Source organism: Aotus nancymaae, unplaced genomic scaffold (assembly GCF_030222135.1).
Source record: "Aotus nancymaae isolate 86718 unplaced genomic scaffold, 86718_ANA_hifiasm-v0.15.2.pri h1tg000040l, whole genome shotgun sequence".
Classification (NCBI taxonomy): domain Eukaryota; kingdom Metazoa; phylum Chordata; class Mammalia; order Primates; family Aotidae; genus Aotus; species Aotus nancymaae.
In genome coordinates, this window is record NW_026988454.1 from 70,014,320 (window position 1) to 70,039,792 (window position 25,473).

General features: G+C 37.4%; 1 protein-coding gene across 7 annotated transcripts in view; it reads right to left on the reverse strand.

The window, feature by feature from the left end:
• Positions 1-25,473, reverse strand: part of KLHL32 (kelch like family member 32) — a 203,039-nt gene that overhangs the window by 103,751 nt on the left and 73,815 nt on the right. The window contains exon 1 of one of the 7 annotated variants that reach the window (XM_021665532.2): positions 1,048-1,269. The exons of the other annotated variants lie outside the window; for them this stretch is intronic. The gene's annotated coding sequence lies outside the window, so the exon portion shown is untranslated. Of the gene's footprint in view, positions 1-1,047; positions 1,270-25,473 lie in introns of those variants that run through there. 7 annotated transcript variants of the gene reach the window in all.

The window sequence follows — 25,473 nt, forward strand, 5'->3', positions numbered from 1 at the left end:
GATGTGGGAAATCCACTGCTCTCTTCAGAGCTTCCAGGCAGATTAAAAAGACAATGCACAGAATGGGAAACGTATTTGCAAACCATATATCTGATAAAGGGTTAATATCCAAAATATACAAGAAACTCACAAAATTCAATAGCAAAACAACAAAATAACTGAATTTTAAAATGGGCACAGGATCTGATTAGACATTTTTCCAAAGAAGGCATACAAATGGGCAACAGGTACATAAAAAGATGCTCAACATCACTAATTATCAGGGAAAAGCAAGTAAAAATGACAATGAGGTGTCTCCTCACACCCATTATAATAACTATTACCAAAAAAAAAAAGGTAAATATTGGTGAGGTTGTAGAAAAGAAAGAATCCTTGTTTATTGTTGGTTGGAATGTAAATTGGAATAGCCATTATGGGAAACAATAGAGAGGTTGATAAAAAAAATTAAAAATAGAACTACCTTATGTTTTAACAATCTCACTTCTGGGTATGTATGCAAAGAAAATGAAATCAGTATCTCAAAGTGACAGCCACACTCCATGGTTATTGCAGCATTATTCACAATAGCCACAATATGGAAACAACCTTAATGTTCCTCGATGGATTAATGGATAAAGAAAATGTGAGACATACACACACACAACCATTATTTAGCCTTAAAAAAGAAGAAAATCCTGCCATTTGCAACAATATAGATGAACCTGAAGGACATTATGCTAACTGAAATAAACTAGACACAGAAAGACAAATACTGAATGATCTCGCTTATATAGGCATACCTTGGAGATATTGTGGGTTTAGATCTAGAGCACCTTAATAAAGCAAGTATCACAATACAGTAAGTCATACATATGTTTTTGGTTTCCCAGTACATATAAAAGTTATGTTGACACTATACTGTGGTCTATTAAGTATATATACAAAGTGAAGAGTGCCTGACATATGGCAAGCTCTTAGTAAAATTAATATTTTGTGATAACAATGAAATGTAGTAAAGTTTCTTTTATGTATTCCTGGTTAAAATGATTGATATGTTAGGAGAAGTACCAGTTTCTGTTGTTGTTTTTCTTTTCTTCTTCATTTTTTTTTTTTTTTCCTCTTCTTAAATCACATTCTGGAGTTGACTTCTAGCACACTGTTGCGGTTGTTTTTTTTTTTAAATCAAGTGTGGGTATAGATAAATAATGCTAATAGGAAATTGTCTTTAGAGTTAAGCAGATTTTGTTTATGCATATGTAGATGATTACCTGAAATTCCAAAATTAAAAAACAGATCACAGTTAAAAAAAAAAAAAAACCTTCAGTTTGTAAAATGTTGAATTTGCTTCTAAACTTCTTGAAAAGAACCTGAAAGAAATTTCAGTTGTTTTTAGTGTCTGCTTTTTATTACATGGGCAGTTAAGTTGTTAATATTCCCCACACCAACCAAGTTCTGTTTTCAGATTTTTCAAGTTTTAATTGCACCTGATGTGCTGACTGGCTGCTTGCCACCAATACCGTATGTAGAGCAGGACTGAAATGGCTCAAACTGCAGAAGAATAATCTGGGTTAATGAAATGGAAAAACTTCCTGAGAACAAAGGTTAATAAAACAAAATAGTCTGCCAATAGAGTTTTAAAAATCTACTTTTCTAGGGTCTTTCAAAAGTAATCAGGGTAATACAGGCATAGAATAGGGATCCTCAATCAGAGGATCAGTAGAGTTGGGAGGAAAACACAATTCCTTAAATAATGTGTACCTATATTTGCACATTTATATAGAACACCATATTGGTAATTGTTTTATATCGATATAATTAAATGCATCTATAATTGCTATATTATAGAGTATGAGTATAAAGAGAAAAAAGAGACTTAATTTTATCCTATTTACGTAAGTATTTTTTGGAACCTTGCAATGAACATGCATTACTCATGTATTTCAAACAACCCCCTTCTAAAATTTTTGCTTTATTCTTAATGTTCCAAACTATGCAGCAAGATACATCTGGTTATATAACCTACTGGTGATACGGGCAATTTATCTTGAAACTTTGGCTAATTTGATACCTTCTCTGAGCCTCAAGCCCTTTATCTGTAAAATGGGAGTAATACCAACTTCACAGGATTGTCATAGGTTTAAATACAAATATGCTTAATATCAGGCATAAAACATGGCACACAGTAGATGTTTAATAGTTAGAAACTGTTACTATAATCCAGGTTGATAATCCTACTGTCCCATATTTCCCTTGGATTCCACTTGAAATGAGAGCTGAGAAACAGCACCCTGCACTCAACTACTGATTAAATCCATTCATTTCGAATAATTTCCAAATGACAATCTCACTCTAAATCCCTATCTCTGGCTTCAGAACTTTACTTTTGCAACATACTCCTAGACCTCTATTTTATGGAATGACCTCATTATAAAAATCATCACCACCACTACTATAAATACAGAACTTCCGCTTTGACATCACATCACACTGTTTTAGAAATTTAATGTTGCCAGGCACTGTGGGTCATGTGTGTAATCCCATCACTTTGGGAGGCTGAGGCTGGAGGTTCACTTGAGGCTAGGAGTTTGAGGCCAGGCTAGGCAACATAGGGAGCTCCTATCTCTACAAACAATAATTAAAAAAAAATTAGCTGGGCATGGTGGTGTGCACCTGCAGTCTCAGCTACTCTAGATGGTGAGGCAGGAGTATTGCTTGAACCTAGGAGTTTGATCTTGCAGTGAGCTATGATCACACCACTGCACTCCAGCTTGGGCAAGAAAGTGAGACCCTATCTCAAAATTAAAAATAAAAAAGACATTTAACTTTAAAAATTTAATGCTTATCATAATTTTTAAAAACTAGAATTGGCTAACCTAAAGATTAAAAAGGGGAACTGTTATATCAAGGTCGATGTCTTGGGTATAATACATTTAAAAGACATCTCAATTAGAAAGAGCCTCATTGTATATCACTTGGTGATAAGGAAGAACTTAGCCATTTGTCACAGTGAAACACCAGTTGCCTAGTCTATCTGAGCTAGTGAAACAATGTCCAGAGACCAGCTAGAGACCACAAGAAAGGACAGAGTCCCTTTGGCAGCAAAAGAGATGATGAGGCCAACAGTGATATTTTTACGCATACATCATCTTGAAAAGGTAGACTGCAGGCTCCATGAAGGCAGGCGCCGTATCTCCCTTCCTCACTGTGGTGCCCCGAGATCCTGGGAGTGCATACATGCAATAAATACAGCGAGTGAATGAAGCAACCAACATGATCTTCAAAACTCATCTGTAGATGATGTCCTGACACCCTACAGTGTCATAACAAAAAGAATTAGTTCTATGTAACAGAAAATGTTCTGCATGTAAGGTGTTTTAGATACCAAAATGTAAAATAGTAATTAAAGAGAAAGAGCATCTACTGTAAGCTAAACATTTGAGAAACACACAAGTGAGTTCAAAGCTAGACATTTAGGAAAAAAAAGAACATATGTCAATGTTCTCTATCAAGTCACAACATTCTGCCAAAGCATGGGATAAAGTTCTGCTTAGAAATATGAAAGCATTGCACAGACTCATGCTTGGTTCACATGATTTTGTCTGTGAGAGAGCCTTGCCCAGAGTGAGATTTAGAGTCATTACAGCTCACTTGTGGCTGTTAATGTCCTGCCACCAACACAAATCTTTCTAATTGAAAACCTGGTTTGTGAGTATATAAGTCACCTTAAGTGCCTACCACAGAGGGAGGTGTGACTTATGGTGTGTTATTCTCTCTTTATTTCATACAGAAATGATGCAAATTGAGTCCTAAAATCACAGTACATGAAATAAGTTTTCTTGAAGTTTTCTGCATGTTAGTTGTCATGCAGACACAAGATTAGTTACAGCTACATTTTAGGTTGGTACCTTATGACACAAAACTGACAAAAATTTTACTACATCTTCATAGATAAGTAAAATGGCAGATGATAGACTTTTTAAAGCATCTGGTAAAATATGATCTTTTTACCTGGCAAACTATGTGCAGCTTTGGAGTTACATTGAACACAGGCAAAACCACTGTGACTCCCATTTTATCAAGAATACAAATAATCTTACACATGAAATAACTGAATTGTTTGGAGGCACATTCAACCCTTACATTTTATGAGCATGAAAAAGAGTTAAATGAAAGTAAACAGGCATGGTTAAGGAAGTCATTGAAAAGAGCAACTTTCAATGATTATAGCAGATTCATTACATCTTACATTTCTATATGCCCACTGTTACATAATTAGTGATGTTTACAATGGCCACGAGGCATTACAGAGATTTGAACTAACTTCTGAATCAACAAAGATTGCATTTTACTCAATTTAGTGTTAATGGTTATTAGCCTTTATTACATTTTGGTTGTACCTCACATAGAGAATGGGTAGTAAATCTCAGTTAATGAGACCATTCAATTAACTGCAATAGTCCATTCCCTTCCATTAGGGAGAGGAGGGTCCCTATCTCAGTTAAATTGGACTATTTACCTCCTTTATCTTGCAAATGAAAAGACAACCCAATGCATCTGGGTTGCTAATTGTACTGAAAGAGTGAGGATGTTTGGTTGGTGGTTTTCTTTCCTCTTTATAATTGTTTTAACTTTCCCTCCCATAGTATAATAATACTCTCAGAGAATAAAATATCACAAGACAAACTAAAACAGTAAAATTATATTACAGTAAATATAATTAGGCAACAAAATTAATATCTCTAAAATATCAATTTTCCCTCACCTTAACCACATAAAGATCCATCTTATATGGTAAAAATTGTGTTACATATTGTCTTTTTCTAAAATCTTCAAATATGTAGCTTGTTTATTTAAAGGATCTAGCTGTGTTTCACAGCTTTGCTCTTGGCACAGTTGCTTCCTAAATTAACTATACAGTGATAATGAGCCCTTCAAAACAAGCATCATTATGGTTTATCCTGTCTGTTTAGAATTATCCTCTTTCTGAATATGGCCACGTTTCAATATGGCCTGGGTCCTCTGGGAGAGAAAAGGATGGAATGAAACAAATTAAGTTGTTTCTTTATTAGCCAAAGTCATGGTAATTGTGAAGGCCAGAAACTGCTGTTCACCATGAATTAGGTAACTCACAAAAGGTATTCATCCTTGCCAGTCTTTCCATCCTCTGGAAAGTGGCATCCATCCACTTGACTTCAGCTTTGGGTTCCCCTCTCAGATCCCTATGCTGCTCCTTATTCCTCTGGTGGTTCTGTTACCTTCTAGTTGTATCCCCTGAACATGGGATCACAACACATTCCTACCCACCATACAAAGAAGTGCATTGTTTTATCTGTCACGAATTTGCCTCTTTCAGATGTTTAGGGATGGCACTTTTACTCTTCTTTTTTGAATACATTTGCTAAACCATTATTGAATGAATTGAAGGAATTGAAGAGCCTGTTTGATCTCTCTCACATGGCAGCCAATGGCACAATCCTGCTTTTCACAAACTTCTAAGGACACCCCGACTGAGACATAACCCAGATTTCCTGCATTTTAACAGCTGTCCTAAGACAAAATTTGGGGCTTGCATGAAGGAATGAGTGACCAGTTGTGATTAGAGTCTGTGTGGATCAGGGAAAGTAAGTAGGAAAAAAGGAAATGTTTTTAGAGAACAGTGATATCAGATAAGGTTGAAAGCCTGGAGAAAGAAAGAGGTGAAGCAACTGAGGAGGCAGAGCGTGGGATTCTTTCTGAGGAAAATATGATAGGAATTCAGGGAGAATTCTCTAAGACCAGAAGAGACTCCATGTGTTTTTCAAAGCTGTGCTGGAAGTGTGTAAGAAGCAAGACTAAATTCTAGCTTCTCTTCTGCAAATGGAATTTTGGAATTTTAATACTTTAGAGATCACTGGCCCCTCCCTACTTAAGGTGTGGTCCCTGGACTAGCAGCATTGGTATTGCCAAGGAACTTGTAAGAAATGCAGAATCTCGGATCCCACCTCACACTTACTGGATGGGAAAGTTGAGTTTTAACAAGAGCCCCAGGTGAACCACATGCACATAAATGTTTGAGAAGCACAGCTGGGGTAGTCAGTCCTCCCCTTGCAACACTTCCTGCATACTTGAATACCTGAGGTAATGAGACACGGAAAATATTAGTAAAACCTTCAAAATATTGACTTTTAATCACCCTCCTTATAACTTTCTCCCCATGGTCGTAGGAGAAGGTCATTAAGTTCACTCTCTTTTCTGCTTAACAGCCTTTCAAATATATATAGTAACAGCTCTAGAGTCTCCTACTGGAAATAGTATCTAATCCAAATTCTCTGAGTCATAAAATGTTAGTGCTTGAAGCCAATGCTAGAAGTTTGGAAGGCTGGGTAGAAGGCCTGAGTCCAAATCCCAGCATGGGAGGACTGATCCCCAGATTTGGAGGGGTGGGAGTGATTACTGTACAGAAAATAAAAGTTATTTAAAAACAAAGACAGTGGATTCAAGGACTTGGTCTTTAAAAGAGTAAATCATCCCAAGCTCTTCAATGGTGGCAGTGGTAAAAACTTTCAGGCAAATCTTTCACACTGTCTCCCTTTCCCCCAATTATTTTGGTTGATTTTCTTTGGTTTATTTCCTTCTTATCCATTTTCCTTAAGAGGAATTTCATGTGGCCACCTCAAAGCTGCTTTTGACACAAATCACTCAGAATATTCCCATAGAATTCAAAAAGTAGAAGTTTTTAACAAGTTTCAATTTGTCATAAAGAATAACAAGGAAGTTTCTTACCTGCCCAATCTGATATTGGTAATGGCTTCCTGGAGCCCTGTTGAGGGCTGTGAGGCCACATCCAGCTCAAGTGAGAGTGGTCAAGATCTAGTCATAATGTGTGTCATGGGTATAAATAGGGAACAGGAGCAGATAAGCATTGAAACACACAGTTTCTGTCCTAGAATTCACAATGTCATCCATAAGACCTGTTATCCCTTTTCTTTTTCTTTTTTTTTTTGAGATGGAGTCTCCCTCAATTGCCCAGGCTGGAGTGCAGGGGTGTGATCTTGACTCACTGCAACCTCTGCCTTCTGGGTTTAAGTGATTCTGCCTCAGCCTCCTGAGTAGCTGGGACTACAGGTGTGCACCACCACACCCGGCTAGTTTTTGTGTTTTTAGTAGAGATCGGGTTTCACCATATTGACCAGGCTGGTCTCAAACTCCTGACCTTGTGATCCACCTGCCTCAGCCTCCCAAAGTGCTGGGATTAAACGAGTGAGCCACTGCACCCTACCCTGTTATCCCTTTTCTATAGAGAACTTTTTGGAAGAATGTCGAAGATAATATTGTGGAATTTCCTCAGTTATCACTTATTATCTTAGTCTCTCAAAACTCAATGGAAACTAATTATCACTCTTAAAATTTTAACCCCCCAATTTCAACAGTCCCTCTCTTATTTTTAATGTCCTCTCTTAATAACTTTTTCTTCAACATATAACATAAAGGAAGGTGTATATGACCACAAATATAGGTGCCCAGTCCAGGTGTGGATACTCTCTTTGATCTTGCATTTTATTCAGCACTTTTGTTCGACAGCTGTGAGTCAGACAACACACACTGGAGCCCATCTCCATTATTAGGCATGCACACAGATGAGGGCAAGAGCCCAGCTAACAGACTGTTTCATTTAACTCCATTAGTTGCTAAGCAACCATTTCCCTGGCACCTTCCTAATCTAAGAACGGGTCAGCTCAATGAATATGAAGTGTTCAGGTCTTTCTAAATGTTCAAGCTCATTTCTTTTTTTGAGACAGGGTCTTGCTCTGTCACCCAGGCTACAGTACAGTGACATGATCATAGTTCACTGCAACCTCAAACTCCTGGGCTTAAGCAATCCTCCCATCAAGCTCACTTTTTCTGCAAGCACACTTGATGCTTTGTCCATGCAGGCTAATGCAGTCTGTACATCTTATAAAATGGGGAAACAAAAGGGTTTAGGAATTATCCACAAGACTTCAAACACATTTTAAAAAATAACTAGATGAAGGACTTATTTTAATCCTATGAACATTTATATATATAATGTATTTATTTCTCAAAATTTATATACATATATTTTATATATTACCCATCTTGATCTTCATTTTCTTTTGGGTGAAATGAGCTTTGCACAATCATTAAAAGAAAGATAAATAGGTTTTTCTTCTAGGGCCTCCCTATAGTTGTCATGTGATAATGAGAATGACAATAGCAACTCATGTTTACCCAGGCTTACCATGTGGCAGGCCCTGTGTCAGAGTCCTACTTGAATTAAAGTTTTATTTTCACAACTGTGTGAAGTCAGATACTACTATTATCTCATTTTAAACACGAGGAAACTGAGACCCAGTTAAATTAAGCAAATGGTTCAAGGTGATAAAGCTGGTAAGAGGGAGAGTCGGGACTTGAGCCTATACCCTTCACCACCATTCTTCAGTGCCTACTCACATGCCTCTCTTTCAAGTTGAGAGTCTATTGGATAAACTGGGAAACTAGTAAGCCCTTCAATGCAAAAAAAGACAAACAGACATCAGACTGTGTTTAGACTTACAGACTTCTCCTCCACTTCTTCCAACCACAGTTGACCTCAGAAGTATGAATATTTATTGCCTACCTAAGAAATGCTTTACTATCTATTACTGGAATCTCACATGAAGCTAACTAATTCCCATAATTGTAGCAGGATCAGAAAGCATCTAATATATGTATTGTGATTATAAGATGATATAAATGATTTGATATGAAAATCTCTCATCACTTTTGAGTCACAGCTCTCTGAGTGAGAAGCATACTGATAATTCAATCTTTCAGGAATTCAGGCATGCAGGCCCAGAATCCAATCAACATCAGATGGGCTAATTAAAAGCGACTGATTCAACGAGCAGCTGGATCATCCCACACTATGGACAATTCATTCCAAATCAGTTTTTTGAAAAGACAATAAAGAGAATTGTGGCATTTCTACAGATTCCAATAATTCTTTATACCAATTCATCAGGTTCTCATGATCAGATGTCTTCCCCTCTTTTATGAAACAACTGCCTTCACTCAATACTAAATTTTAAGACTTTAAAAATTCCATCAGCTTTATTATCCTTTAAACATGTGTTCTTCTTTTGGATGAAGCTGAGGTTGACTGTATACCTGAGATTAAATAAGCACAAATGCAAATTTTATTTGAAATAAAACAGCATAAAAGTTATAATCTTAAAAGCACAGAAAAGATATGGCAAAAAAAATAATAATCTTTCAATACATATTTGAAATGAATACATATAAAGGGACTTATTAGCACATTGACTGTCACAGTGTAAATGATAAAAAAAGTGAGCTATTATTACTTTAAAACTATTTTTCTAGCTTCATAATACTTATATTTAGTAGATGTACAGTTTAAATAAAATGCAGACCAGAGTTCACCATTATCCACCCATTCACTATAATGAACACAGTGAACTAACTATAAACACAATAATGAAAAATAAATGAATGACTGAAATGTTAATGATTTCTCTGGCATTGATTCAAAAGGAATGTAATGATAGCTCTTTAGATGGCTCTCAGCTTTCTATTTAAACAAGAAGTGATATTTGACCAATATCACTGTTACCTGATACCTCACCTTGAATCAATAAAAGGAAATTCATTTTTAACGAAATGTGCTTAGTTTCAAAAGGAAATTATGAAGTCATTTTAATTTGAAAACACACACACACACACACACACACACACACACACTTCATGTTCACAAGGTCCTGTCCCACAGGTCATCAAAATCAGCCTTGTCCCACCACCATGTGCAGCCTCTATAACAGTAGCTATGTGGCTGCTCATTGGCAGCCAGGCAATTAATGCTTATTGATTGTCCAGCAGGTGTGAGGCTCTGTAACAGGCTATCTATAAAATGCCAGGTTGACTGCTTAATTTGGCTTTGCAGAATGTCAAGGCCATTATTAATGGTGTTACTTTTTCTGACTAAATGTAAAAGCTATTTCTTGAGTCCTCTTCTTAGTAGATGCTAACTAAATGATTAATCACCAGATAAAAAGTGCACAGTGCCAACTGCTATTCACGCATATTATACAATAGTATAATATGACTTAGTTGAGAAACTGAGCACATTTTCATCTCTGGATGATTTTGTCAATTTCTACAGCTCCTTGGACTGTATTTTTTCATATATGTTTCAAAAGTCACAATTGCTTTAAGACAAGAAGAGCCTATTGCAGCTTTTCAGGACTCTCTTCTGAACCAGATTATAGTATCTCCAGAGAGTAACAAGTAGAAGGGAAGAGAGAACACAGTTACCACATTAGTTTCCCAATTAGTTAGCCAAGGAGTTTGCCTGGCTCCTAGTTCTCTAGTGGCCTAGGTGACACTATACATACAGAAGTAGGCCAGCTGCATCTGAGAAAACAGCGAAAAGCCTGCTAGGTCATAAATCTTTGGGACTCACACTTAAATCTCTGTTTTAGCAGTATGTATCCACTAAGAATCCAATAAATTTTACATTGAGGAAGGGGTACAATCCTTATTGTCCTGGACAAAGTCTTAATTCAATCCAGCATTAACTCAAAAGTCCAAGACCATAGTTTCAACTAAGACAAGGCAAGTCCCTTCTGCCTATAAGCCTGTAAAATTAATTTAGTTACTTCCTAGATACAATGAAGGTATAAGCATTGGGTAAATACACTCATTCCAAAAGGGATAAATTGGCCAAAACAAGAGGGCTACAGTCCCATACAAGTTTGAAATAAAATAGTGAAGTCATTAAACCTTAAGATTCCAAAATTATCTCCTTTGACTCTATGTCTCACATCCAGGGCACACTGATGCAAGAGGTGGGCTGCTACAGCCTCAGGCAGCCAACCCTGTGGCTTTGTAGGGCACGGTCCCCCTCCTGACTTCTTTCATAGGCTGGCGTTGAATATCTGCAGCGTTCCCAGTCACATGGTGCAAGCTGTTGGTGGAGCTACCATTCTGGGGTGTGCAGGACGGTAGCCCTCGTCTCACAGCTCCACTAGACAGTGCCCCCACGGGGATTCTGTGTGGTGGCTCCAACCCCACATTTTTCTTCTGCACTGCCCTAGCAGAGGTTCTCCACGAGGGCTCCACTCCTGCAGCAAATTTTTACCTGACATGAAGGTGTTTCCATACATCCTCTAAATTTAGGCAGAGGTACCCAAACCTCAATTCTTGGCTTCTGTGCACCCACAGGTCCAACACCACACAGAAGCCTCCAAGGCTTGGGGCTTGTGCCCTTTGAAGCAATGATCTGAGCTGTACTTTTGCCCCTTTTGGCCATGGCTGAGATGCAGGTCACTAAGTCCAGAGTCTGCACATAATGATGGGGCCTAACCCACAAAACCATTTTTCCTCCTAGGCCTCCAGACCTCTGATGGAAGGGGCAGCCACCAAGATCTCTGACATACTCTAGGGACATTTTCCCCATGGTCTTGGCATTAACATTCTGCTCCTTGTTACTTATGCAAATTTCTGCAGCCGCTTGAATGCCTCCCTAGAAAATGGGGTTTTCTTTTCTATTGCTTTGTCAGGCTGCAAATTTTCCAAACTTTTATGCTCTGCTTCCCTTTTAAACATAAATTTCAATTTTAGATCATCTCTCTCACATTCAGAGTTCTGCATGTCTCTAGTGCAGTGGCAAAACGCTGGCAGTCTCTTTGCTAAAGCATAGCAATAGTGACCTTTGAAGTTCCTCATTTCCATCTGAGACCACCTCAGCCTGAACTTCATTGTCCTTATCACTATCAGCATTTTGGTAAACTCCATTCAATAAGTCTATAGGAAGCTCCAAACTTTCCCACATCTTCCCGTCTTCTTCTGAGCTCTCCAAATTGTTCCAGCCTCTACCTGTTATCTAAAGTTGCTTCCACATTTTCAAGTATCTTTATAGTAGTACCCTACTCTCTGCAGTACGAACTTCCTGTATTAGTTCATTCTCACACTGCAATAAAGAAATACCCAAGACTGTGTGATTTACAAAGGAAAGTGGTTTAATTGACTTACAGTTTCACATGGCTAGGGAGGCCTCAGGAAACTTACAATCATGGCCGAAGGCAAAGGGCAAGCAGGAGAGAGAAAAAGGGAGTGAAGGGGAAAAGGTCCCTTATAAAATCATCAGATCTCCTCAGAACTCACTATCATGAGAACACCGTGGGGGAAACTGCCCCCATGATCCAATCACCTCCCACCAGGCTCCTCCCTCAACACATGGGGATTATGGGGATTAAAATCCGAGAAGAGATTTGGGTGGCGACACAGAACCTAATCATATCACAACCTTTGCTCTCATACTGAGCTATTCAGCAGAGTAGGAGGCAGGTAAGAATGGGGTTGGGAATTTGACCTTTGGAGTCCAACAGACAAGGATTTGAGCCTTGGCTGTATCCCTTATGAGTTATATGACCTTGACCAGGTTACTTTACTTTCCTAAGCCTCAGTTTTCATGAAGACAAAATGAAGATACCTGCCTCAGAGAACTGTTGCATGGACAATGACAAAATGCAGATTATCTGGACAAGAGCAGACAATCAGAATTTGTCAAATGGGTCAATGAATTCTTTTTCTCTAAACTTCAGTAGTACTGCCTATGAAGTCATATTTAAATTCTGTGTACTATTTCACTATTGCAGTATTCTTGAAACATTTTTGCATTGTGCAAACACCATTACCATACTTTTGAGTAGTAGCCCAAATATTTATATATTTATAAATTATATAGACACACTATATACCAATCTGTCACATATATTATAAAACAAATCCAAAGCAGGAATATAAAGTTGGTATAGTAATTTACAGATAGTAAAAAAGAAACACAGAGAGAAAATTTTCTCTCCCTGCAACCTCAGGAGTACACATACCCCTACTTGAGAGACCACTACACTTATGTTAGTTTTTCAGTTTAAACTTTATGGCAACAAATTTATAAAATGATCATTTATCCCTTTTGACAAATATTGTCTGTGGCAACAGGGGAAACAACCCAATTTAATAAGCCATGGCAAGTTGTAAGGTTGGCTTGATTCCCATAATATGCTGTTTTCTTCCTTTGCCTCAGTAGGTGATAATCATTTCAGCACTGGGAAAACTGAAAAATTAATGTAAATTCTGATTGGAGGTATTTGTGGAACTTATATCAAAAGATTGAATAACTTTTTAATAAACATTTAGGCTGCTTACTAAATGTTATTTTACCCTTTCATGGAATCAAAATGCCTTAACTGGGTATTTCATTGTTAGACCTGACATGTGTCCATGTGTCTATGTGTGTGTCTGCGTATGTTTGGGGTGGGGAGACGAGGGTAACTTCAGGGACTTTCTTAGCAATAACAAAAACACTACCCAGCATTGGTGTAACTCTTTTTATTCCTTTCTAAGCACTGCAACTTATATTATCTCAGGTGATTTTTAAAATGTAATAGCAAAACAGATAGTATTCTTTCCATTTTATGACAAAGAAACCAAGGCACAAAAACTGAAGTGAGTTTCCTCATATAATGTGGCAAGTTAACAATAGAGAGAACATTCTAATAAAAAGTTATTTAACACTAGCTCATTGCACTTTTCTGATACCAAACTGCTGAAATATACTGGATGTTAAAATCTGCATCTTCTATGATGTGCAACTTTGCAAATATTTTTCTCATAAAGTACAAGGAACGTTATTCTCACAAGAAAATGTACAGTTTATTTTAAGAGCATTTACTATATTTCAGTTATGTAAAGGCTAGGAGGGGTAAGCTATCCTTTTCTCACAAAATTACATGTTATGACATTTCTGCCATTTAAGGTTACAAAACTCACTGACCAAACACCATTTAGAGGCACAGTGATATCTATTATTAACAAGAAAAGATGACATTTTGACAAAGGGCTCTTTTGGACTTAGAGTGCTGAGGAAGGAACAGTAAAAAATATAGTTCCTATTATTTTCAGCAACCATCTCTTGCAGGATTCAAAGAACACGTCTCCTATTCTTAAAAAAACAGTAGTTTTATAACCATAACAATAATAATAAAGTTTTCTACATTAAACATGTCAAATCTTCTGACTCTTTTCTGATATTCTGCTTTGAAATAAAGGAACCCAATTACTTCTTATATGAGAGCACCTATATATAGTTTAATTGCTCTTCAAATCTGAGACCTATGATTGAATTTCATTTCTCAACATTTTCCGGAGCACCTATGAGGTCAGGGTTACAGAAATGATAGTAAGCAAAGCTACATCTGAAAATTCACAAAAATTATCAAGGAAAAATTCACTGCAGCTAGCAGTTGTTAAGATGCCTGTATTAGTTTCCTTGCTGCTGTGATAGTACCACAAACTTCATGGTTTAAAACAACACAAATCTATTTAATAGTTCTGGAAGTCGAAAGTCCAAAATGGGTCTCACTGGGCTAACATCAAGGTGTCATAAGGGCTGTATTCCTTCTGGAGGCTTTAGGGAGAATTGTTTCCTTGTCTTTTCCAGCTTATGGAAGTCACTCATTTCATGGTCTCCTTCTTCAAAGCCAACAATCACAACACTCCAACCTCTGCTTCTGTCCTCATTTCTCCTCCTCCTCTGCCTCTTCCCTCCTTAGGACTTTGTGATTACATTGGGGCCAGCCACATAATCTAGGATAGTATTGACACCTCAAGGTCCATCACTTAATTATTACAGGCTCCAGAAATTAGGATATGGACATCTTTGGGCAGGGGGTCTATTATTTTTCCTACTATAATGCTAAATAGTTAATGGCAAACATGAACAGAGAGTACTCTGAGTCCCACACAGTTTGGTATAATGGAAAATGTAGAGGGTCTGGAGGCATGTGTGCCTAGTCTGGGGTTTAGACTCCAGCATCAGCAGTTATGTGACTGATTACAAATTATTCAGTGTTTAGCAAACTTAATTTCATCAACTGTAAAGTTGTTGTAATATCTACATTTAAGGTTTATTGGGGGGATTAAACAAAGTAACAAATGTGAATACAACTAGGAGTGAGGTTAGCAAAGAAAGAAAGAAAGATTTGTAGTAAATGACAATTTACCTTCCTTTCCATGTTTAGGATTTGCAGCTTGAATAACAATCATTATTTCCTTAGTAAGAAATGTATTCATTTTCTGGCCTATCCTTCCACCATCAATATCATTTTCTACTAAGACATTTTAAACAATTTTATTTCGGCATGTACATAAGTAGAAGATAAGTTTGCAATGACTTGGATGCTTAATTTTAATTCACGATAAATGATCACTCTGAATATGTATCTATTTTGTGCACTACAGTGAATTGGGGTTTTAGATGAGTTTATAGAGGTTTTAAAGGTGGTGGCAAGGAAATTCAACATTTTTATAATTGAATAGTTTTCTTTGCCCTTTTAAAGGACTTATCTCATTCATTATGTAAAAAGGCACAAATTTCCTTTTATTATAGCTTTGAGATTCACTCCCACTATACATATACCTGTGATTAGTAATTAGCAATTGTCATCACTATTAGAAAGCTTGTCTCATTCCAACCATTAGGGCACAATTCACTGACTTCTCTAGATAATTTATCACAAAGCTTCTTAAAAGTGACTTTTGCCTGAAATATGAAGATATGGTTCCTGTTATTTTCAGCAACCATCTCTCTCAGGATTCAAAGAAGAACATGTCTCCTATTCTTAAAAGTCAGCAATTTTACTAAATGACCTCAAGTGCTAACCTAGTAGAATTTAATGTGAACTTGGCTAGATAAGAGATAAATGACCTAGCAATGAATTCATGGCATATATGAAAACTCCCACATGTCCAAACGCTGCCCCTCCTCCCAACTACCACTCATGACACAATAATGGTCCATTGTGAAGCTCTCATTTACCATCTAGAAATAGAACCTTCTTCTGAGTAGGCTGTTAGGTATAGCAGATATAAGTGTTAACGTTCAGGAAATTCTTCCACACATCCACTGATATTTGTTTTCCCCTGCTGGACAATCTCCAGTAAAGAATAGTAAACTTGGTACTCCAAATTTCTAATTTGCTGTCCAAAATACTCAGTGAAACTAATGACTGTTTTACTACTTGGGGAAAAAAAAAAGCCTAATAAGATATATAAAGGAGTGTGGCTTTTATTCTTCTAAGTAATTTTGTTAGATTCAAAAGTTCTCACTATTTCTTTCCCTAGGTATCAAGATTTGAGGTCATTTGATAATATTTGTTTTTCAACATTAGGAGCAAAATACAGGACACAGCAGAATCTTAGCAAGTATTTTTTAGGAAAACCCTTTTATAGTTCTTCACTCATACACACACAAAATTGAGGAAAGATGAGGGATAAATTCTTTAATATCTAAAATAACAAGATGATATATAATCAGAAATAGTTAAGGGGAACAATGCACTATATAGGATTCAATTTATTAACTTTTCTGTGGATTTAAATGGTGTTGATAAATGTTTAAAAAAATATTTGCTACACCTATTATCTGCAAAGTCCAGGGCTGAGTATTCAGCTATGATGAGGGGGACAAAGTAGAAACAGACATATGAACAAGTCCTGACTCTTCTAATACATCAGCCCTGCTCCACCAGCCCTACCAGAGCCAAGCACCATTGGTGCTGCAACTGCTGTCTTATCTCTCTACTCATTCTGCTGATGCTTCCATTGCTTCTATTACCTTCCACTGATTGATAATCTGCAGTGAACCAGGAGCATGGCATACGGTGTCCTATAAATATTTTTCTGTATGCTCACTTTTATTTTTGTCAAATCAGTGCCTGATCCTTTTATTTACCTTGAGTCTAGGGAAAAACCCAGAAGCTTGTTTAAGCCTTTTCAGTTTGTTTATTCTGCCCTCCTCTGTGTAAAGCTAAACAGAAGTCTTCAGAGTCCTCCAGGCTGCAGGCCGGAGACACAGGAGCCTCTGTGTGGGGCCCTCTCACTGACAATGCCCCTCAGTCTCCAGAGCTGGTATCAAAGCTCTTTCAAGGAGAATGCAAATTACCTCCCTTCTTGACCTTAATTCTAGTGTCTCAAAAATGTATAGTCTCCACATACATTTTTAAGATGCTATAATTAAGGTCAAGAAGTCCCTTACATGTTTTTAAAACTGCTCTTAAATGTTAAACAGACTGATGCTTTGGTAGGTATGAGCACGAAATAGTCTTCCCTTCTACTGTCCAGCAAGATCCCATTTTACTTCCATCATATAGCAAATTCAAAGCAGTATGCAAATTATGTTCAAAACAGTAAACTAGCATATGCAACAATAACCACAACAACAACAACAGCAAAGCACGTACAAATCCTCCCTTTCACAATATACAATGCAAAGGAACATCTCACATGCATTTTTTCCAATCCCATACACAACTTTCCAAACATTTCAAATTCCATTTATACAAGTGCTCAATTGCAAATTCAAACAGAAGCAACAACACGGCCAGTAAATCCTAAAGTGTCAATAGTGAAGAGAGTTTTAGGTGCCCAGAAAGCCAATGTGTTCAAAAGATTAAACATTTACATTTGAAAAGCAAAGCCTTGGGAAAAACTATTTCAAAATTAAAGAAACATTTCAATTTAAAATATAGATGAAATTGGTAAAAATTGTCTCCACTGAATAGCCTTAAAAATACTGTTTCTTAACAGAATTTTGGTTTATGAACCAAAACTCTGCTCCATTGTGCTTGAAAACTAGACACCATCACCAATACCAGTAAACCATCAATTTAACATCTAGTATGTTTCAGACCCTTGGTTTGCAACTGAAATTTATCTTGTTTAATTTCTACATTAGCCCCATGAAGTGACAATTCACCTGCTTTTACAATTGCAGAAGAAAATAAAACTTAGTGATATAAAGCCACTTGCCCAAGGATATACACAGCCAGAAAGTATGTAAACAGAGATGTTATAAATCAGATTGTTCTCAGTCTAAAACTATACTGCCCTTCTAATTAATTATCTTATAAAAATGTGGGTGGGGAGCCAAAATGGCTGGCTAAACAGAGCCAGGAGGAACATCTCCCATCAAGAGACAGGGATAGAGGGAAGACTGAAACACTCTGAGCAGATCTTTGGAGTGAAGACAAGGAGTAGGTGGAAGGAAGATGCAGATGCTGGGCTGAAGGGGAAGGATGCTAGGAACCCTGCATAAGGCTGCTGAGCAAGTGGCCTCATTCCTGGGCCCCAGCATCTCCTGGGGAAGAAGTGAGTTGAACAGGTGAGGTATGGCCTGCTCTCACCATGGACCTCCAGAATCCTAGCAGTAGGAAACCCCATGACCTCCACAGACACTTAGCCTGGCAGAGAGCTCTTCCTGGACAGGTGGCAGAAGCAGGACTCTAACCTGTGCACAGCCCAGATGGTTTGGCATGGAAGTAGCTGCAGTGGAGCACAGCCAGGGACACCCATGCTCCTTTAGGAGACATTAGCCTAGGGATGACTGTCAGACCTGGACACAGCAGGGTGGTCTTCCCCGTGAGATGGGGCTAGTCTGATCTGAGCATTACCCTGTCTTCTGGCTTCTCCTATGGCTCCAGCCTGCTTGCACCCACTTGTAGTGCAGCCTCAGATGCCCAAATAGGGTGCTTCCTGGAAAACTTTATCATAGCTCCTTTGCTGGCAGACTGCATCTGACTGTGAGACAGTTCCAGTGCACTGGTCCCAGCTGAAGCACATAAGGCTGCCACCGCCTTCCTCCACTGGAACCTCCCCCTGCTGGTGCTAACACACTCTGACACCAAACCTCATGCCATCACCACCAGCACCAATGCCAGGCAACCTTATCCCCCAGTGCCCTAACCCTGACATGCCACCACCACCGCAACCACCTGCATAAGCAGGTGCAGGAATGCCGCTGCCCTGCTTCCACCACTGCTGCCCTGCTTCCACTGGTCCCACGCCCCAGGCAATTATCATACACACTGTACATTGCTGCAGTTGCTGGCATCTGCAAGCAAGCACAAATTCCACTGCCAACACCTTGATGAAGTGATTTAGTGGGCATCCTACATCAGAGTGTTGTGGCCAGCAGACTGTGAACACTTTGACCCCTCCAGTGCAGCAGGTTCCTAACCTTTAGGGGCCAGAGAACCATGCTAGGGGCCCACTGCCAGCCCCATAGAGTTAGAGCACATATCCCAGGAGTGCTAAGCTGAGTCTTGACTTCATAAAATCTTCCAGAAATGAGGCAAGTTGACTGACCCTACCTTATAGCACAATCAAATTCCAAGGGTATCAAAGATGAAAAAGCAATAAACCTCATCCAAAGGACAGCAACTTGAAAGACCAAAGAAACATCAGCCCACACAGATGAGAAAGAACCAGCGCAAGAACTGTGGCAACTCAGAAAGCCAGAGGGTCTTCCTACCTTCAACCAGCCACATTAGTTCATCAGCAATGGTTCCTAACCAGGATTAAATGACCCAAATGACACACATAAAATTCAAATATGGATAGGAACAAAAATCATCCATATGCAAGAGAAAAGCAAAACCTAATCCAAGAGCGCTAAGAAATACAATAAAATGATACAGGAGCAAAAAGATGAAATGGCCACTTTAAGAAATGATCTGATAGAGCTGAAAAACTCACTCCAAGGATTACATAATACAATCTTAAGTACCAATGGCAGAATTGACAAAGCCAAAGAATCTCAGAACTTGAAGACCAGTGCTCCAAAATATTTCATTCAGACAAAAATAAATAAAAATGAGTAAAAAAGAATTAGCAAAACCTCCAAGAAATATAGGATAATGTAAAGAGACCAAATCTACAATTCATTAGCATCCCTAAAACAAAGACAAAACAAGCAACTTAGAAAACATATTTGAAGATATCTTTTGTGAAAATTTTCCCAACCTTGCTAAAGAGGCCAATGCTAAAATTCAGGAAATGTGGAGAACCCCTGTGAGACAGTATATGAGATGTCCATCCCCAAGACACATAGTCCTCAGATTCTATAAGGTAGATATGAAAGAAAAACTCTAAAAGGTATCTAGAGAGAAGGGGTTAGCATCTAAAAAGAGAACACCATCAGGTTAACAGTGGACCTGTCACCAGAAGCCCTACAAGCAGAAGAGTTTGGGGGCCTATATTCAGCATTCTTAAAGAAAAAAATAATCCAACGAAGAATTTCATAGCTAGCCAAACTAAGCTTCATAAGCAAAGGAGAAATAAGATCCTTTTTAGACAAGCAAATGCTACAGGAATTCATTACCATGAGATCTGCCTTATAAGAAGTCCTTAAAGGAATGCTAAGTATGAAAACAAAATACCATTACTGGCCTCCACAAAAACACACTTAAGTACATAGCCCACTGATATTATAGAACAACTGCACGATCAAGTCTGCAGAATAACCAGCTAACAACATGATGACAGGATCAGACCCACACATATCAATATTAACCTTAATGTAAATGGTAGAAATGTCCACATAAAAGGCAAGAATGACAACTTGGATAAAGAAGCAAGACCCAACTGTATGCTGGCTTCAAGAAGCCTATCTCACATGCAAGTAACTCCCATAGGCTCCAAGTAAAGAAATGGAGAAAAATCTACCAAGAAAACAGAAAAGAGTAGGGCTTTCTATTCTAATTTCAGACAAAAAAGACTATAAATTAACAACAATATAAAAACACAAAGAAGAGCATTACCTAATGGTAATGGATTCAATTCAACAAAAAGACCTAACTATCCTAAATATGTATTCACTTAACATAAGGGCACCCAGATTCATAAAGCAAGTTCTTAGAGACCTATGAAGAGACCTAGATTGCTAAATGATAATAATGAGAGACTTAAACACTCCACTGATAGTATTAGATCATTGAGGCAAAAATCTAACAAAGATATTCAAGACCTATACTGAGCACTTGACCAAATGGAACTAACAGACATCTACTGAACTTGACACCCCAAAACAAGAGAATATACATCCTTCTCTTCTGCACATATGACATACTCTAAAATCAACCATACATTTAGCCAGAAAACAATCCTCAGAAAATTTTAAAAAACTGAAATTATACCAACCATATTCTCAGAGCACACTATAATAGAAAAGAAATTAATATTAAGAATATCTCTCAAAACCATACAATTATATGGAAATTAAACAATCTGTTACAGAATGACTTTTCGGTAAACAGTGAAATTAGGGCATAAATAAAGAAATTCTTTGAAACTGAGAATAAACTCACCACATACCAGAATCTCTGGGACACAGCTAAAGCAGTCTGAAGAAGAATATTTATAGTGCTAAATGCCCAAATAAAAAATTTAGAAATATCTCAAATTAACAGCCTAACATCACACCTAGAAGAAATAGAAAAACAACCCATAAAGCTAGCAAAAGACAAGAAATAATCAAAATCAGAGATGCAAAAAAAGTATAAAAGTTCAACAAATCCAGAAGTTTGCTTTTTGAAAGAATAAATAAAAGAGATAGACCACTAGCTAGAGTAATAAAGAAAAAAAGAGAGAAGATCCAAATAAAAACAAATAGAAATGACAAAGGGGACATAACCACTGATTCCACAGATATGCAAAATACCTTCAGATACTATTATGAACACCTCTAGGCACAGAAACTAGAAAACCTAGAAGAAATGAATAAATTCCTGGAAACATACAATCTTCTAAGACTGAACCAGAAAGAAATTGAAATCCTAACAGATGAAAAATGAGTTCCAAATTTAAATCAGTAATAAAAAGCCTACCAACCAGAAAAAACCCAGAACCAGACAGATTCACAGCCAAATACTACCAGGTGTACAAAAAAGTGATGATACCATTCCCACTGAAACTATTCAAAAAAATTGAGGAGGATGGACTCCTCTGTAAATCATTCTATGAGACCAGCATCATCCTGATACCAAAACCTGGCAGAGCCATAACAAAAAAAAAAAAAAAAAAAAAAGGTGGAGGGGAGGGAGGAGAGAGAGAAAACTTCAGGGCAATATTCTTGATGAACACAGTTGCAAAAATCCACAACAAAATACTAACAAACTAAATCCAGCATCACATCAAAAAGCGAATGCATCACAATCTAACAGGCTTTATCCTTGGGAAGCAAGGTTGGTTCACCACATGCAAACTAATTATTGTGACTCATCACATAAACAAAACTAAAACCAAAAACCTTAAGATTTTCCTAATAGATGCATAAAAGGCTTCTGATAAAATTAAATATCCCTTCATGTTAAAATAAACAAACAAACAAAACTAGGCACTCAATGAACATACCTCAAAATAATAACAGCCATCTACAACAGAGCCTCAGAAAACATACTAAATGGGCAAAAGCTGGAAGCATTCCCCTTGAGAATGGGAACAAGACAAGAATGGCCACTCTCACCACTCCTATTCAACATAGTACTGGAAGTCCTGGCCAGAGCAATCAGGAAACAGAAAGAAATAAAAGGCATCCAAATAGGAAGAGAGGAATTAAACTATCCCTGTTTGCAGATGATGTGATTCTATACTTAGAAAACCCCACATAGTCTCTGCCAAAAAGTGCCTACATCTGATAACCTCAGCAAAGTTTCAGAATACAAAATCAGTGTACAAAAATCAGTAGCATTTCTATACACCAACAACATCCAAGCTGAAAGCCAAATCAAGAACTCAGCTGCATTCACAATAGCCATAAAAAGAATAAATACCTAGGAATACAACTAACCAGGGAGATGAAAGACCTCTACAAGATTCACAAAACACCACTCAAAGAAATCAGAGACAACACAAATAGAAAAACATTCTATACTCATAAATAGGAAGAATCAATACTGTTAAATGACCATACTTCCTAAAGCAAATTAAATTCAGTGCTATTCTTATCAAACAACCAATGATATTCTTGAAAGAATTAGAAAAAACTATTTTAAAATTCATATGGAACCAAAAGAGAGCCTGAATAGCCAAAGGAAAAAGAACAAAGCTGAAGGCCTCACATCAAATAACTTCAAAATATACTACAAGGCTACAGTAACCAAAACAGCATTATATTGGTACAAAAACAGACACATAGACCAATGGAACAGAATACAGAACCCAGATATAAAGCCACACATCTATAACCATCTGATCTTTGACAAAGTCAACAAAAACAAGCAATGGGAAAATGACTCCCTTTTCAATAAATGGTGCTGGGATAACTGGCTAGCCATATGGAGAACACTGAAACTAGACCCCCTTCCTTTTACCATATACAAAAAATCAACTCAAGATGGATTAAAGACTTAAATGTAAAACCTAAAACTATAAAAACCCTGGAAGATAATCTAGGAAATACCATTTTGGACACAGGCCCTGGCAAACATTTCATGACAAAAGGTGCTGAAAGCAATTGCAACAAAACCAAAAATTGACAAACGAGACCTAATTAAATTAAATAGTTTCTGGATAGCAAAAGAAACTATCAACAGAGTAAACAGACACTATACAGAATGGGAGAAAGTTTTTATAAACTATATATCCAACAAAGGTCTACTATCCAGAATCTATAGGGAACTTAAACAAATTAATGAGCCAAAAACAATAAACCCCATTAAAAAGGGGAAAAGGACATGAACACTTTTCAAAAGAAGACATACATACTGCCAACAAGCGTATGAAAAAATGCTCAGCATCATTAATCATTTGAGAAATGGAAATCAAAACCATAATGAGGTACCACCTTACGGCAGTCAGAATGGCTATAATTAAAAAGTCAGAAAATAACAGGTGTTAGCAAGGTTGCAGAGAAAAGGGAATGCTTATACATTGCTGTGGGAATGTAAATTAGTTTAGCCATTGTGGAAAGAACTGTGTCGATTTCTCAAAGAACTTAGAACTAACATTTGACCCACACTCTTATTATTGGGTACATATCCAAAGGAATATAGGAAGGAATGTAGGAATATATCATCCTACCATAAAGACACATGCATGTTCAGTGCAGCACTATTCATGATAGCAAAGACATGAAATCAACCTAAATGCCCATCAACGGTAGACTAAAGGAAACGTAGTACATATTCACAATGTAATATGTACTACTCTTTTTCATGTAACCATAAAAATGAAAGAGATCATGTCCTTTGCAGAAACATGGATGAAGCTGGAGGTCACTACTGTAAGTAAACTAATGCAGGAATAGAAAACCAAATACTGCATGATTTCATTTACAAGTAGGAGCTAAACACTGAGTACACATGAACATAAAGAAGGGAACAATAGACAGTGGGGCCTACTTGAGGGTGCAGGGTGGGAGGAGGCTGAGGATAAAGAAACTGCCTATTACATGCTATGCTTATGATCTGAGTAATGAAATAATCTGTACTCCAAACTCCTGTGACACACAATTTACCTATATAACAAACATGCACATATACTCTGACCCTAAAAGTGTAAAAAATAATAAATAAAAATATGGGGTCTTCATAGAGTTCAAAATATATTTGCTTTTGCTCTTAAGCTGTATTCCTTATATTTTTAAATTATGCTTTTTTTCTTGAAATATTTTAAAGTAAAATTATTCATCAGCTAGGGATTCCCAGAAGCAAGTCAAGGAATTGGTAGAATGAGTAAAGTAAATTGCCTTCTTTAATGTGGGTAGGCTTCATCCAATTGGTTGAAGACCTGAATAGAATAAACGGCTAACCGAAAAAAGAATTCCTTCTCTCTGCCTGGCTGTCTTTGAGCTGGTACATTGTTCTTATCCTACCTTTAGACTTTTACTCAGACACTTACACCAATATCTCTCCTAGTTCAGGCCTTCAGACTTTGACTGCAAGTATACTACCAACTCTCCTGGGTTTCCAACTTACCAACTGTAGATTCAATGATTTCTCAGTGTAAGCCAATTCTTTACAGTAATCTATCTACCTACCTACCTACCTACCTACCTACCTACCTATCTATCATCTATTTCTCTTTGTTTTCTTGAAGAACTCACACTCAATCAGTGTCCAATTTTTCTCTTTTGTAACAGCATCAGTATAATGCCCTGCTTAGGCATATGCATGTGTCTAGATGAATGTCAATAACCTTTAACAAAAGAGCCAATCAGATAATCTTCAGAATGCTACTCTCCATCTAAAAATATCTACTTTTGTTATCTTAGAATGACTCACCTTTGACACTAAGACCTGATAGACCATGACTGTTGTCTGTTCTTCAAAGGAATACATTTTGTTTATACAACTTAATAGTTCAGTATTGGGCAATATAGGGAGACCCTGTCTCTACAAAAAGTGAAAAGATTAGCCAAGTGTGGTGGCACACACCTGTGGTCCCACCCAGCTACTCATGAGGGTGAGGTGGGAGGATCACTTGAGTCTGGGAGACTGAGGCGATGGTGAGCATAATTGTGCCACTGCACTTCAGTCTGAGTGACAAAGACTCTGTCTCAAAAAAACAAAAAACCTTCACTGAAAGGTCACCTTTCTTAAAAACAATAAAACAATTATGAGACAATTGTGAAGTACCTACAATATTTTTGGATTTAAA